Genomic DNA, 17,603 nt, shown 5'->3' with positions numbered 1-17,603 from the left:
TAAACTCATAAAAGCTTGGCACTATTCATGTGCCGATCATCCATATCAATGTTGCAAGACGAATGTGGTTTGCCAATGGCCACGCTTGATTCTCCTTCATGGATGTTGTGTTTCCTTGGCCGCAACATACGTACGATATCCCAACCAGGAATGGAATACCATCAGTCTTACGCAAATGCAATTATCTGGCCAACACCGTTGCATGTGGTTTGCAGCCATGCACGCCTTGCATGCACTGTGGCTATACATGCCTTGCATGTAGTTCCCGGTGTCGTGTCGTGGCACGTACATAATGTAAAATAAAAACATTTTTATCACTCTTGACACTTCTCGATGTATGCAAATAAAAGCAATCATTTACATATTGTGATATATGTTGAAGCATCTACTGCGGTCGCTATCATGTACATACCTATCCGAGGAGTCGTGGCCCTCGATGTGGCACATTTGCATGCTTTTCCACATAATAAGATGCTTAATTTATTTTGACAATGTACATAGTCCAAGTGTTTCATGGTGGCACACTCATCTCGCCTATAAAGAGTGATGCAGGCAAAAATTGCCAAAAATAGTAGCTAACAGAAGCCGTTGCAAAATTGCATGGAAAGTGATCCAAAATGGTATATTGATGAAAAATGGTACTTATCTATGCTTTTTTGGCTTATGCAAGTGATCCCATAAATTTAGGGATTTTTTTTACTCCGTTTCGCGTCAAAAATGGCCTTTTTCGGATCAAAAATGAGCTGAAAATGACCTAGTTTTGGTCCAAAGTGGCAAAATGACCCAAAAATTGACACATCAGCTCATATTTCCATGGGTAAGAGAAAGAAGGCTGATTTTTACAGAAAACACCAGCAATTTTGCTCTATTGTGCAATAGCTTGCATGGTTGCCCAATCTATGTGTATTGCAGTCCTGCCTCTTTGCAATCTTGTATCTGAGCTTGTGAGGGAGTGAATTAGGGTTTTCCCTTATCAAATGGTGTGTGGGATTCACTTTATAAGCTCATAAATCTCTGTAAAATTAGAAAATTGTCTTCGTGAGGGTGGAAGCTCGAGCATTCCTTTCAATTGTTTGATGTTACGACTATGTAATTGGGGACGAGGCTACATGATACCATGAAAGAGGTTTGGGTTTTGATTGAGAATTGTGCTTGTATGAGAATTGAGGTTTCATGGCTGAAACTTTGGTGTTTTTATGGTCTTTTAAAGTGAAATTGAATGTGATTTGGTGTTCCTCTCATCATAATCTCGACTATGAAAACAAGCAGACTCCAAGCACGATAGGAAAGAGGGTTTGTGAATTTGCTGTCACGAACGCTCTTAGATTTCTAGTCACCCATAGAAAGAGGTTTGGTGATATCCACAAACACTTTTCACGAAGTGTTTGTGACTCTCATCACAAACTCTCACAGCCAGAGGTTTTGCACCTTCCCAGCTAGACTGCACACATTCCGACATTTCTACTGAATCCGACGCAAAGCAACTGGGGTGGGGATTCAAAAACTTTTTTTGAAAGGTTTAATTATAAATAATTAAAGCTATTAGTCAGCAAGAGCAACAAGGCATGCGTTTTGATCAAGGTACAATGCAAATGTTTCAAGCATTCGCCATGTTTATGCAACAACAACAGGCTGTAGAAAGAAGGGAGGTGTCATCAACCAAAGCCCTTCAAGCTATTGTGGACAAAATGGACCAATTTGAAGGGAAAGATGTCACAAAGTGTCTTCCTGGTTATGTAAAGGAGATGGAGCTACAACGGGTTCCAGAGGTGGACATGATTCGTTGTTTTGAGCTTGTTGTGGTCCCCGAGATTAGAGACCGTGTAAGGGGAATCAGGAAGGAGCATGGAGAATGTTTGGAGCAATTCAAATCATCCCTAAAGGAGGAATACTTCATGGAGGACTAAAGGGTTACAAAAAGAACTTTCTTGGAATGGGTTACAAAGCCAAAAGAAGGACTTTACATCACCTAACTGTTGAGAGAGTTTGAGCGACACTATGCTCAGCTCTCAGGAACAGAGAGAGCCACTTTGGATAGTGAAAAGATTGAATTATTTCTTCAAGCTGCAGTCTTTGAGCTCCAAGAAAAGCTAGAGCTACTCCTTGAAGACAAGAACACAGAACAGGGTCTTAACGTTGAGTGGAAAGAGGTTGAAGACGCGTTCTCATTGCTTGCTAAGAGGCAACGTCGTAGGGACAAGATGGTGGTGAATAGTACTACCTCTCCTCCTAGCACGTCAAAGATTCCATCAAAGCCTACAGTTGTGAGTCCAAAAGGTGATAATTCAATGCTTGATGAGCTTGTTAAGGGCATGCAAGAAATTAAGTTAAAGCTAACAAGGCTTGAAGAGAAAGGACAACCCCTGCAGGACAAAAATCCCAAAGCAAAGAAGGATTTGTGCACAGATGCATATGGTGTGATGGCATGGACCATGGCAGAAGGGATTGTGATAGCTTTAGTGATACCTTAAAAAGAGATCTTGTGTTTTTTAAGGATGGCAAGATTCATTTGCCGGAGATAGGTATGCCATCAGGAACTAATTTTGGAAAAGGAGGTATGCAGAAGTTAGTGGTGGATATGGCGACTAGTCATGCTATTTTTGCAGTGGAGGCTACTACCTATGGGGCAAAGATAGAGCTAATTCCAAAGAAAGTGTTAAAGTATACTCCAGATGATTTTGAGGAGGTTGATAGCTTGTGGCCATATGCAGTAGCCTCAGCCACCGAAAAAGGGAAGGTAACTAAACATGTATTACATGAAGCTGGTGATTGCATACGCCATACAACAGGTTGGGATGACCCTGTGGACTCTTTTTCAGTGCATGCCTATCTTGCAAAATGCTATAACAATGAAACAATTGTGGAAGAGAAGCGCAAACGTGAGAATGGAGATGCAGGTCCTTCTACTTCAAAGACGGTTACAAGAGTTGGTGGAAGAAAGGATCAAGGACCTTCTTATGAGGCTCCACCACATGTGCCTCCTCCTCCTGAGATTCCTATGGAGGAAGCATCTACAAGGAAGAAGAAAGAGCAAGGAAAAGCTCAAGCAAAAGGCCTTGCATACAAAATACAATCGGACATTGAAGCTGCAACAAACTTAAAGCAGGTATTAGAGGAAAGGATTTTGAATAGCAAAGTTGAGTTTACCTCGGGTGAGGTTCTTGGCATTGCTAAATGCTAGTTTCATGAAGAAATTATAGATATCATAAAATCAAAGAGGCAAACTCTCACTGAGTCTATTCCTCCACAGTATGAGGGTGAAGGGGAGTAACTTAAGGCACATGGAATACATTTCCAAGAGAGTGATTGTGATGAAAGTGTGGTAGGATGCTATCAGTCTTCTCAAAGAGATGCACATGCTAGATTTGCAGATGATGATGATGATAATGAAGCCTCTTATAAAATCCACTACTCCAAAAGTCATTGGGCAAGAGCTACAACAAAAACTTTAGTCAAGGTGGGTGATCTTGAGGAGCCATATGTTGCATTGATAGATCATGGCTCTGAGATCAATCTTATGTCCAAGAGTCTTTAATAAAGGGTAAGTGGCTGATAGACACAGACCATGGTTGGATGATTGGAGCTGCAAATAACTCATCAGGAGAGTTGTATGGGGCTTGTCCAAATGTGAAAGTGATGACTGGTAATGTGAGGAATGAGAAAAACTTCTTTGTCCAGGAGATGTCTACCTATCTCTTATCCTTGGGCATCCATACATCACAGTTGTTTGCATGGAAACAAAGGTCTTGGATGATGGTTCTGCTTATACTAGGTTAAAGAGCAGAGATGGGAAGCGAGCTGTGCAATTTTTGACTGTGTGTGTGAATCACGAGAGGAACCGCAATAGTCTTTGTGAGTATCCTCTACCAAAAGCGAACAAAGAGTTCAAATAGTATAGGGAGACAAGGGGTTTTGGCCATGTACCATTGTAAAGCGGGATTGCAATGGTACAAGAAGAAAAATATTCTCACCTGACCCAAAGTGAGAAGAAGCTTTTTCTACAGGTTTTCAGGGATTGACAGAGCATGGGTCAGTATAATTTATGAAGCTTGAGGATATGAAAAGAAGTGCACGACAATATGTATATAGTGTATAGAAATACATGAAAGAAAATGGTTTCATAGAGGATAGTGAATGCGTTTTAGGTTTCTTTGAACAAGTTTCTCATGTGGATACTATGCTTGAGCTTGAGGCTATAATGGACTCTAGCATGCAAGATGGAACCCACGTTGTGGAAGTATGCTCTATGGAAATGTATGATGTCATTGAGGCTTTTGAAGATCAGAAAGATTTCAATATATGCTAATGAAGCACCGGAAGTGCGTCTGGAGACCAAGTACAAAATGGTGGAAAAGAAAGTGAGACCAGTGGCCTTACCTTTACCATCAAAATACAAGAAAAAGCTAGAGCAAGCTTCTTCACAGTCGAGTCTCAAGGATCCAAAAATAATTGGACACAAGTTCAAAATGGAATCCCTAAAAGAGATAAAAGTTGGTTGTGAGGAGTTTTTAATAGAAGAAGAGAAGAAGAGTTTTAAAGAAATGCTTTCAAGACATGGTAAGGCTTTTGCTTTCTAGCCACATGAGATAGGGTGTGTTGATCCTAATGTTGTTGCACCTATGGTGATCTTCACTATCCCTCATGTACCTCGGAATCTATGCCAATTTCGGTTCCGAAAGCACATTTTCCATAGTTAATAAAACCACTCAATGAAAAGATCAGCATGGGTATCTTGGAGCCTTCTTGTGCGCCATATTCAAACAGGTGGTTCACTATGCCTAAGAAGAATGGAGCTTTGCAATTCATTCTTTCAATGCCAACCTTGAGAAAGGTAGACTATGCATGTGAGAGACCTATCATTGTGACAATGGACACAAGTCCTACAGGGATAGGATGGGTAGTAGGGCAAGATGATGATGAAGGAAAAAGGTCTGTGGTGAGATTTGGAGCCAAAATTCTGAGTTCTCACCAACACAATTATGCACAAGTAAAAAGGGAACTATGGGGGGTGGTTACAGCATTGAGGTGTGACAAGGAGTACTTGATAGGGGCATCAGTGGTTGTGGAAACTGATTGTTTGCCTCTTCTTGGAATGATCACAAATTGTTTGACTCTTGATATTGCGATGCTGCGATGGATAGCTTACATAAAGTCCTTGAATCCTGAGTTCAAGCATATTGCAGGGAAAGACAATCCAATGGCAGATATGCTATCTAGGGCAAGGTATGAAGATGAACACGACATGATTATTGAGGGAGATGATGTAGGCACAAAGTTTTATATTATTGATCATGCAAAGAGTAGTCATGCATGTTTTGTGTCTTCACTTGAGTCCTTTTCAAAGGAGCTATATGAGGATGAATGGCTCTTGATAGGTCGCTACTTAAGTACTCTGCAGAAGCACGATGATTGGACTGAGCAAGAATTTAAGAGGATAAGAAGAAAAGCATATGGATACTTCTTGAGGGATGGCTACTTATGGAAGCATCCTAAACAAGGAGATGGAACACCATTGCGCGTAGTATGCGATAAGGTTACTCAACAACAAAATATCAAGGAGTTCTATGAAAATTTATGGGTAGGACATCGAGGTGTATGGGCTACATTTGCCAAGGGAAAAGAAAGGTATTGGTGGAAAGGGATGTATAAGGATGTGGCTGAGTTTGTGGAGTCTTGTATGACATGCCAAATGTATTCAAATGTACGGCATCGTGATGGACTACATCCTACTTATCTAGTAGCCATGCATTACAAATGGGTTGTGGACTTGGTCACAATGCCTTTGGGACTTTGGCAAATGAGGTATTTAGTGCTTGCAAGAGAAGATTTGTCTAATCAAGTTGAAGGGCATGTATTGAGGACAAAGAATACACAAGCTGTATGTAAATTCCTTCTTGAAGATGTGATTTGTCATTATGGATGTGTGGGAAAGATAACTGCAGATAGAGGAGAATTGGATGCTGATGAAGCAAGGAAATTCTTCTCTGGAATGGGCATCAAACTAGCTTTAACTTGTGCTTATAACCCAAAGGGAAATGGCAAAAGTGAAAGAGGGCATCCTCTAATAATCAAAGATTTAGCTAAGGCTTGTGAAGATAAGCTTCAATAGTGGCCAAGGTTACTTCCATTTTCATTGTGGGCTAACCGTACAACACATAGTTCAGTCACTGGCTATATGCCTGTTGAATTGATGTATGGTCAAAAACCTGTGATGCCAACTGAAGATGTAGTTCTTACATGGAATGTATTGCCATGGTAAGATGGAATGAGTAGAGAATACCTTCTTGCATTGTGCATATGGCAATTGGAAAGAAGGCCTGAAGACATTGAGCTTGCAAAAGCTCGACTAAAGAATGCAAGGTTGAAAAACAAAGACAGATTTGACAAGAGGCATAGGCTCTGACCAAAAGACATTGAAGAAGGTGATTGGGTGTTGGTGTACAATAGTAGCCTTGAAAACCAACACTCTATAATAAGGAAGCTTGCAAAGAGATGGTTTGGTCCTTATGTTGTCAAACATGTGCATGGAAATGCAACGTCTAACCATGTTGTTGTGGCGCATACCAGAGGATGTACAGGTTCAGAGGGGATGGATGTCGTGTTGTGGCACGTGCAGTGTGAAATAAAAACATTCTCCTCACTCTTGACACTTCTTGATGTATGCAGATAAAAGCAATCATTTACATATTGTGATATTGTTGGGGTATAAAGCCCAATGTGGTCGCCCAGGTAAGTGGGCGGGCCGTCAGGTATGTACACATATTCTTTTGTAAAAACCTAATAAGAACTCACTATGCTCTACACATTACAGTAGAGCGAGTTCACCATATCGTCGTGCTCTTCTTCTCGCACTCTCTCTCGCGTCGCACTTTCGCTCGTACTCCTTCAACTGGTATCAGAGCTCAGATCGAGGCTCGGGGCAGCACTGCAGGAGGCTAGAGTCACCAACTCAGATTGGAGTGAAATTCGACAGGCGAAGACACGGCCATCTCGGCCACCGTTCAGCTTCGACAAAGGTCTGCGCAGGACATTTTCGACTACGTGGTCTCGACGGGTGCAGATCCGACTCTGCAAATTTGGGGTTTTCGGCCTACGACTGCAGGTGCTGAGGATATCGACACTCCCAGAGTGTTGATTTGTGGCTGTCTACACATCGAAGGACGGCTCACAGTTCTTGGAGGCGTGTCACATACGACACGGGTGCATCTACACATAGACTGTAGGTGACATCCACTAGTTCATCAGGTAGCTTGTGTTTGCTGCTTGATATTCCAGATTTCATCCTGACATTGCAGGTACTTCCACATGGGATGTATTGTCAGAGATGATGTATGTTTGTTGAGGGTTTGCTGGCTGTGAGTCACGCAGCAAACAACCACCGCAGCAGTTACAGCATACAGTGGGAAATTTGTGGATGTATGACTTTATGGAAAGTCTATGTACTGTCAGATTTACTGCAGCCTTTGTTGAGGGTCGAGTGAGGTTTTATTGAGCTGGGGGATTCTCGAATGTTGAGATCCTTTTGGTGATACAGGTCTTGGAGCGATCCCTCGAGCACCCTTAGATAGGCAGCTAGGATGTATTGACTGTGAGTTAGACAGTTGGGATTGCATCTTTGCTTTACTGCCGTTGAGGCATTGTCGCAGTCTATGCTTACAGGACAGTGACAGGACAGCCAGAGACAGTACAGGTGCAGGACAGGTTTACCCGCAGCTTACAGTGTCAGATAGACAGTGTTTTTTGAGCTGTTTTTTGGTCTGTTTTTGAGTACACCAGAGCCATTTTACAAAGGAGACTCTGCCAAAATTTATGCAGAATCTGAAGCTTTCTTGGTTCATTTGACACGTTGATATTTGTTCAGAGGTCAGTTTACAGGGGAAACTCTGCCGAATTTTTCCCAGGAAAGTAAACCATTGTGAAGTGTAGCTATGGCTGGATCACAGGACACTGCTCTTTACAATATCAAGAAGCTGGATGGAACCAATTTCCCATTGTGGAAGAAGCAGATTTGGCACGTGTTAGTACAAAAGAAGCAGATAAAACCTATAAAGCTCAAGGGGATAAAACCAGAAGATATGGATGAAGATGAATGGAGCGAAATGGATGAATTGGCAATTTCTACCATTATGCTGACTTTGGCAGAAAGCGTTTACTTCAATGTAGCAGACGAGATGTCGGCTTATCAAGCATGGTTAAAGCTGAGTGATCTTTATGAGAAGCAGAGTGCAACTTCACAGGTATACTGGCTTAAGAATCTTGTTGACTTGAAGATGAAAGAAGGGACACCTATGTCCAATCATCTGGATGAATTCAACACAATCTACAGTCAGTTGTCAGCTCAAGGTGTCAAGTTTGATGAACCTGTTAGAGCTATGTTCCTGTTGATCACATTGCCGGAAAGTTGGGACACTTTTCGCACAGCTTTGAGTAATTCTGCACCTCCAGATGGTTTGAACATAGCAGGTGTAGAAGGAAGTCTGCTTACTGAAGAAACCAATAGAAAGACAATGGACAAAGGCAAAGGAACAACCTTAGTTGTCAGGGGAAGGACCAAAGAAAAGTACAAAGGTGGAAAGAGGAATCAGTCTCATAGCAAGTCCCGCAGTGCTAAAGGCAAGAGTGACATAGAATGCTACCATTGTGGAAAGAAGGGTCACATGAAAAGAGACTGCAGAGAATGGAAAGCAGAAAAAGGCAAAGAGAAAGCTGAAGACCATGGTGAGAAGAACAAGTCCTCATTGAAGATTCAAGAAATAAATGTGACAAACATTGTTGCAGAGGATGAGAGTCTAGTGTCAGGAGACATCTACTTCTTGAAGAATACAATGGACTCAGCTCTTCTTACAGCATCTGATGGAAATGCACTGAGTGACTGGATTATAGACTCAGAGGCATCACTTCATGTGTCTCCAAACAAGGAGTGGTTTACCTCTTATGTGACCACTAAAGATCATGTTCGGCTAGGCAATGGGCAGACATGTGAGATCTTAGGTCTTGGAGATGTTCAATTGAAGTTTCAGAATGGCTCTTCTTTCACGCTGAAGAATGTGAGACATGTTCCCGCAATTACAAAGAGCTTGATCAGCACAGGTTTACTTGATGATGCTGGCTACGTCACCACTTTTGGACAAAACATGTGAAAGATATCCAAGGGTTCTATGACAGTAGCACATGCAGTAAAGTCTGGAGGACTTTACATTATTTATGTATCAAATGTCTCTAAAAATGTAATCAATGTAACCGAGTAGCCGAACATTTCTTTGTGGCATAGCCGATTAGGACATATGTCCAAGAAGGGAATGGAAATCTTGTCTTGTTCTGGTTATTTTCCTGGATTTTCATTTAATGATTTCGAATTCTGTGAACATTTTCTGTATTGTAAGCAAACACAGCAGCCACATAAGCATAGAAGCAGTAGAAGAGATACACAGTTGGAACTTGTTCATAGTGATTTGTGTGGACCTATGCCTAACCTATCTCTAGGGGGAGCTTCTTACTTTATGACATTTATAGATGATTACTCGAGGAAAGTATGGGTTTACTTTCTCAAGCACAAGGATGAAGCGTTTAGTGTTTTCAAAACGTTTGTGACACTTGTGGAGAATCAGAGTGGCAAGAAGCTTAAATGCTTACGCACTGACAATGGTGGAGAGTATGTTTCAAAGGCCTTTCAGGACTTTTGTGAGTCAAAAGGTATAAAACGTGAACTTACTTCTCCTTACAATCCTCCTCAAAATGGTGTTGCTGAGAGGATGAATAGGACCATACAAGAGAAGGTCAGAAGTATGTTGTCTAATGGACAGCTGCCAAATGGGTTTTGGGCTGAAGCTGTATCAACGGCTGTTCATCTTGTAAATAGATCTCCTAGCAAGGTTTTGCAGAAGGATTCAGTGCCAGAGATGGTATGGTCAGGCAAAATGCCCTCATACAAACATCTCAGAGTCTTTGGCTGTGAGGCATATACTCACGTTCCAAAGGAATTTAGGAATAAACTTGAGCCAAAGAGTAGAAAGTGCATCTTTCTAGGCTATGGTAATTCTGGTGAGATGGGGTACAGACTTTGGGATCCCAAATCCAGAAAGGTTGTCCGCAGCAATGATGTTCACTTTAATGAATCCAAATATCATTCTAAACCAGAGAGGGTTGAGGAGATTAGAAGAGTTGTCTTCCAAGAAGATGAACCTGCACGTGCAAGACAAAATGTCAGGGCTCAAGAGGAGCAAGGACAGGATAGAGTGGAACCACAGGTTGTGGCTGAGCCTGAGCCACCTATTGTGCGTAGATCTGGACGTGTCACGCGACCTCCTGATAGGTTTGTTCCATCTATGAACTATGTCATGTTGACTGATTGCAATGAGCCTTCATGTTACAAGGAAGCAGTGCAAATGAAGGACTCCGGGAATTGGCAATTGGCCATGCAGTCAGAGATGACAGCTCTGCATAAAAACAAGACATGGAAGCTAGTTAAATTACCACAGGGCAAAAAGGCTCTACCTTGTAAATGGGTTTACAGGTATAAGATCACCGCTCATGATAGTCAGCCAAAGTACAAAGCAAGGCTTGTTGCCAAGGGCTTTAAGCAAGAACAAGGCATTGACTTTGATGAAGTCTTTTCTCCGGTGGTCAAGATGACTACATTGAGATGCTTTCTTGCATTGGTTGCCATATTAGATTTGGTGTTGCACCAAATGGATGTCAAGACAGCGTTCTTGCATGGTGATTTAGATGTGGAAATTTACATGCAGCAGCCAGAAGGGTTTGTTGAGAAAGGAAAGGAAGATTGGGTATGCCAGTTGTTAAAGAGTCTTTATGGCTTAAAACAATCACCGAGGGCATGGTACCATAAATTCCACAAGTTTATGCTTTCTCAAGGCTACGAACGTAGTGAGTTCGATCACTGTCTATATACAAAGAAGGCTAAGGATGGTAGTTGGCTGATCCGTATTTTGTATGTGGATGACATGTTGATTGCTGGCAAGCACTTGGAAGAAATTTTAGCTTTGAAGTCAAAGATGGAAAAATCGTTTGACATGAAAGACATGGGTGAGGCAAGTCATATACTTGGTATGCGCATTGAGAGAGACAGATCAAAGAAGTTGATTTGGTTATCTCAAACAGAGTATATTGACAAGGTTTTGCAACGTTTCAATATGGAGAAGGGAAAGGCACTACGTGCATTGCCACCATATGTGAAACTTAGCAAACAAGATTGTCCTGTGTCTGAGGAAGAACATGCTTAAATGGATAAGATTCCATATGCGTCTGCATTGGGTAGTTTGATGTATGCAATGATTGCTACTCGCCCAGACATTGCATTTGCAGTGGGAGTAGTAAGTCGATACATGTCAAACCCAGGCAAGAAACATTGGGAGGCAGTGAAAGGAATATTGAGATACCTGAAAGCTACAAAGAGTATGCGTATATGCTATGGGAGTCAGGATCTAAGTGTAAAGGGTTTTACAAACTCAGATTATGCAGGTGACTTAGACAACCGAAGGTCTACGTCAGGGTATGTCTTTACATTGGCTGGTGGAGCAGTATCATGGCGTTCTAGATTACAAGATTGTGTTACTCAGTCTACTACAGAGGCTGAATATGTTGCAGCATCAGAGGCATGCAAAGAATCAATTTGGCTTAATCGACTAGTAACAAATTTGGGAATCAAAGAAGAGATGCCTGTGTTATATTGTGATAGTCAAAGTGCTATACAATTGGCTCGCAATCCAGTTTATCACTCAAAGACAAAGCATGTGGATGTGAAGTATCATTTCATCAGGGAAATGCTCGAGGATAAGCAACTTCAGCTTGTCAAAGTTCACACCACAGAAAATCCTGCTGATCTACTTACAAAAGGACTTCCCTCAGAGAGCTTTGCGCATTTTCGCAAGCAGTTAGGTGTAGGGTAGTACATCACTTCTCTACATCTCTTGTATATTAGCTTGTATAGTAGCTTCTCTCACACTTAAAGTACTACATTGGACTTTAAGTGGGAGGTTGTTGGGGTATAAAGCCCAATGTGGTCGCCCAAGTAAGTGGACGGGCCGCCAGGTATGTACACATATTCTTTTGTAAAAACCTAATAAGAACTCACTATGCTCTACACAATACAGTAGAGCGAGTTCACCATATCGTTGTGCTCTTCTTCTTGCACTCTCTCTCACGTCGCACTTCCGCTCGTACTCCTTCAGATATATGTTGAAGCGTCTACTGCAGTCCCTATCATGTACATACCTATCCGGGGAGTCGTGGCCCTGGATGTGGCGCATTTGCGTTCTTTTCCACTTGATAATATGCTTAATTTGGTTTGACAATGTACATAGTCCAAGTGTTTCATGGTGGCACACTCATCTCGCCTATAAAGAGTGATGCAGGCAAAAACTGCCAAAAATAGGAGCTAACAGGCTTCGTTGCACGATTGCATGGAAAGTGACCCAAAATGGTATAGTGATGAAAAATGGTACTTATCTATGCTTTTTAGGCTTGTTCAAGTGATCCCATAAATTTAGGGATTTTTTTGACTCCGTTTCGCATCAAAAATGGCCTTTTTTGGATCAAAAATGAGCTGAAAATGACCTAGTTTTGGTCCAAAGTGGCAAAATGGCCCAAAAATTGACACATCAGCTCATATTGCCGTGGGTAAGAGAGAGATGGCTTATTTTTACCGAAAAAACCAGCAATTTTACTCTACTGTGCAATAGCTTGCATGGTTGCCCAATCTATGTGTGTTGTAGTCCTGCCTCTTTGCAATCTTGTATTTGAGCTTGTGAGGGAGTGAATTAGGGTTTCCCTTATCAAAATGGTGTGTGGTCTTCACTTTAGAAGCTCATAAATCTCTGCAAAATCAAAAAATTATCTTCGTGAGGGTGGAAGCTCGAGAATTCCTTTCAATTGTTTGATGTTTCGACTATGTAATTGGGGGCAAGGCTACATGATACCATGAAAGAGGTTTGGGTTTTGATTGAGAATTTTGCTTGTATGAGCATTGAGGTTTCATGGCTAAAACTTTAGTGTTTTTAAATGGTATATTAAAGTGAAATTGAATGTGATTTGGTATTCCTCTCATCATAATCTCGACTACAAAAACAACAGACTCCAAGCACGATAGGAAAGAGGGTTTGTCACTTTGCTGTCACGAACGCTCTTAGATTTTCAGTCACCCTTAGAAAGAGGGTTGGTGATTCTCCACAAACACTTTTCACAAAGTGTTTGTGACTCTCATCACGAACTCTCACAACCAGAGGTTTTGCACCTTCCCAGCTAGACCGCACATATTTCGACACCGGAAAGAATCGTATGTCATGTGCATGCCTTGAGTTGGCGATGCATGCTAGGAAGTGTTCACTGCTGCCAAGGGTAGGACCAGGCCAAGGGCCAGGACGGACCTATAGTCAAGGGGGTCTCTATGTTTAGGAGGCCAAGAGCCTATATAGAGCATGGTTGGGTGGATATTAGCATGTTCTAGTCCCCTTTGCCTTACACTAGTATTAGAGCACAGAACAGTAGCCCAAGTAGAAGCTGACACAACTAGAGCTATCACCAATGATAGTACCAAGTCATTTAAAACGAAACAAAATATAGTGTCTTTTCTAAACGTGTTAAATCTGAAATAGACTTCTCAAAGCAAGCCTACTAAAGGGAGATAGATCAGCCCATTAAATTGGATCAGACTCTGTTAGCATCAATTGAGAAAAAGAAGACTACTAGAGAGTAGGACCCATGAGCTGAAACTGGGAACAAGGATATATCATGGTCCCAATTAGCCTTGATCGCTCCTTCAACACAACCAACTTGAGTGGACAATCTACAAAGGCTCTAGAAAAAACCCCTTCATGGGAGAATGGTCATCCAATAGGAAGATAAGGCATTGGTGCCTTATCCCACTCCCCTCATTTTATACGATGTTGGGTATTCAAGCTCGAGTCTAGTTCGTGTGACAAAGCCTATGAGAAACTCCTCCTAAAGCATGCAGGTGAACTTCACTTCATTTAGAAACTTGCATGAGAAAGATAGCTCATCTATATATGTAAGGTTTTTTAACTAATGAAATATAGCATTATTTTCTTGTGACTCTCTCTCTCTCTCTCTCTCTCTCTCTCTCTCTCTCTCTCACACACACACACAGCCGTTTTTTGACCTAGTAGACAGCAGTTCACTCTTTTGACCATAACTTGCTCATCCGAACTCCGATTTAGGTGATCCATAGCCTCAATCGAAGAGCACGAAGCCCTCTACGCATTGATGTAAAGACAGAATTTTTCTGTGTAATGGAAGGCTTTGCTGTAACAGCATCTCAGAACTAAAAAAACTGTCAAAACTTTGCGTTTTTGTTGCCGACTTGAAGGCAATGTCAGACAAAACTCGCAAGGGTGGAAAAGCCACACTCGCCATGGAGAATGATGCAAAATCTCCAAGGAATTTGGATGCTAATCCAACCACATCGTCTACAACAACGGAAGCAATGATCATGGCTTACTTGATCTCGTTACAAGAAACCGTCAACAAGCAAGGTGAAGAGTTGCGCGCACTTGCAATGGAAAATGGTACTTTAAGAGTTCTCGTTGTGGAGAATGAGCACCTCAAGAAGGTTCTTGAAATGCAAACAACGCGCTTGATGCATCTTGAGAATGAAGTTCAAGAATGTAAACGCTCTCTTGTGGACATGAATGTAGTGAAAGAGCGCTTGAGCAAAGTTGAGAGTGATCATGTATTGAAAGAGGAAACGATAGATACAATACGACATGATGTATGTGAGATGAGAAATGCATCCAAATCATGGGCTGATATATGTAAGGATAATGTGGTTTCTACATCTCCTATCACGCAAGCCGTTGTCCAAGCAAAGAATGTAGAGAATGTGGACACTCAAGAATTGCAAGAACGACAAAAACGCTCAAAGAACATCGTCATTCGTGGAATCAAGGAGGAAAGCATGGAAACACCCCAATCTCTTGCGGTTGCTATTGAAGAGTTTTTTGCTACACACTTTGGCATGTCAGGAATCATGGCTTATGGTGCACATCGAGTTGGAAAACAAGGAGTCCCTCGCTCGGGAGAAAGACCTATTGTATGTACCATGGCTGATGAGGTAAAGAGAAAGATCATCCTTGACAATGGTTGGATCTACCTCAAAGGAACGGGTTGTAATGTATATGAGGATCGCACTCTTATGCAACAAAATATACGTCGCAAAGCATACGAGGAAAGAAGCAAGAAGGTTAAGGTATCATCTCAAGAAGAAAAGGCACTTGAGGAGGATGCAAGTCCACCCAACAAATAGGGACACATGATCTATGAGACCAACTCACGCTTGCGAATAAGCTTTTGGAATTGTAACGGGTATCCATGGAATGCGGGAATTGGCATTGATGAGCTTACCAATGACTCCGATGTGATACTTCTTGTCGAAACATGGGAGCATGATGCGCAACGAATTCTTGGATTTGACAAATACGATGTACATTCTTTGATGTGGGCCAAAAATACAAAGCAACGAAGAGGCCAAGGAGGCATAGCATGTATGACCAAAAAGGGTTTGAAAGATGTTTCCATTATCAAAGAAGATAAGTATAAACGCTACTTATGGCTGAAAATCAGCCCACCAAATGGTCAAGTCATGTTTGTGGCCGGCTGCTACATTCCTCACTATGACTCCAACTTTTATGCTCGCTTGAATATGGATAGAGATCAGCCCTTTGTTGAACTAGAGGAAGACATTGCTTATTACAAGAATCAAGGTGAAGTCATTGTTTTTGGAGACATGAATGCTCGCACAAATATGTTACAACACGACACACAACAAGTTGACATGCCGCATGTATCAAGAAGAGTGGATGACTCATACATGTATAATCGAAGTTCTAATGATGCAAAAGAAGTGGATCACTATGGAAAGTCACTTCTACATATGTGCAATAGTACCGGAATGCTCATTGCAAATGGTGTATCTCTATGGCAAGGCACCAATGACTTTACATGTAGAAAGCACAATGGTGCTAGCGTGATTGACTATATGTTGTTCTCAGAAGCCACTCTAGAATGCATACAAAGCTTTACACTTGGTGAATGGAATCCGGAATCGGATCATAGGATGTTATGCATTGACCTCAAGTGTGGTAAACGGCCCGAGCATGTAGCCTCCAATCATGATGTGAATCATTTGTACCTACGTCTAGACTTCAAACGAGCACTTATATATGCTGATATGGTGGACCAAATGTTAAGCATGATAGAGCATCAAGGGAGCCCAACATTAGAATGCAAGTGGAAAGTTTTCAAAGAAGTAATTTTCTCTTGTGCGAAGGAATGCTTTTCGGCGAAACACATGTCTTGCAAAAGGTCTAAGAAGGATAGCACCAAGAAGAAATGGTTTGACATGGAATGTAGTCAAGCCCGAAAACACTTGCTAAGATTGGATGCAATCAAAGACAAGGAAGTTTACTTGGAATGTTCACACACATACAAAGCACTTGTTCAAAAGAAGAGGAGAAGGTGGGAAGTCGAAAAACAACTTCTTTTAGCACAAGAGAAAGCACATGCATGTGGCAAGTTTTGGCAAGATCTAAAAGGCAAGCGCGTTGAGAGCTTTGGTGACTTGACTCTTGAGGATATGTATATGCATTGTAAGAACCTCTATGAGCAACCCAATGTTGATAAGATGGAGGGTTGTAGCTCCCTTCCATTTATGTCTCCCTTCTTTACCATTGAAGATGTATGCCGCGCGCTTGAGAAACTTGCTACTCGCAAGGCAGGTGACCTTCAAGGTGTCAAGGCTGAAATGATTAAATGGACAAGCAAGAAAACACGATATTGGATATGCGATATGTTTAACCTTGCACTTCAGTATGGCATGCCTCATGATTGGAGTGCAAATTGGATCAAACCTTTGCACAAAGGAGGAGATGTAAACAATGTGAACAACTATCGCACTATAATGGTTGGTTCTTTGATGGCAAAGTTATTTGGATGTATCATGGAGATGAAGATAAGTGAATGGGCTGAAAAGAATGGCAAACGTGCACTTGGCCAAGCAGGTTTTCGAAAGCATCATAGCACTATTGATCACCTTGTCACTCTTCGAGTTCTTATGGAAGCGTCTCGATTGAAAGGAAAAAAGTTGTATTGTTGCTTTGTGGATTTCAAGAAAGCTTTTGACATGGTACCGCGAGGAAATCTTTGGAGACGTATGCAAAGCCTTCAAGTGCCGAGAGAATTTATGCATGCAGTCTTTCGCATCTACCAAAAAGTGATATGTCGATTACGTATGGGGGATGGAATTTCAGAATTTTTTGCAAGCACTATTGGTGTCAAACAAGGATGCCCACTTTCCCCAACCCTCTTTGGGCTACTCATTGATGAATTGGAATACATGGTTCTTGATTTTATGCAGCAAGAAGGCATAGAAGAGGTTAAGATTGGAAATGCGGTGATCATGCTTTTGCTTTATGCCGATGATGTAGTGCTCTTGGCACATACCTTAGAAGATGCACAAAAGCTTATGAGTGTCTTGGAACGCTTTTGCCTACATAGCGGGCTAATCGTGAATGGATCCAAAACCAAGGTTATGCTTGTAAAGACCCTCAATGACGAAAATCCATGCATTGTAT

Source organism: Adiantum capillus-veneris, chromosome 23 (assembly GCF_014529385.1).
Source record: "Adiantum capillus-veneris isolate H3 chromosome 23, ASM1452938v2, whole genome shotgun sequence".
Taxonomy (NCBI): domain Eukaryota; kingdom Viridiplantae; phylum Streptophyta; class Polypodiopsida; order Polypodiales; family Pteridaceae; genus Adiantum; species Adiantum capillus-veneris.
This window is presented reverse-complemented; position numbering follows the sequence as displayed.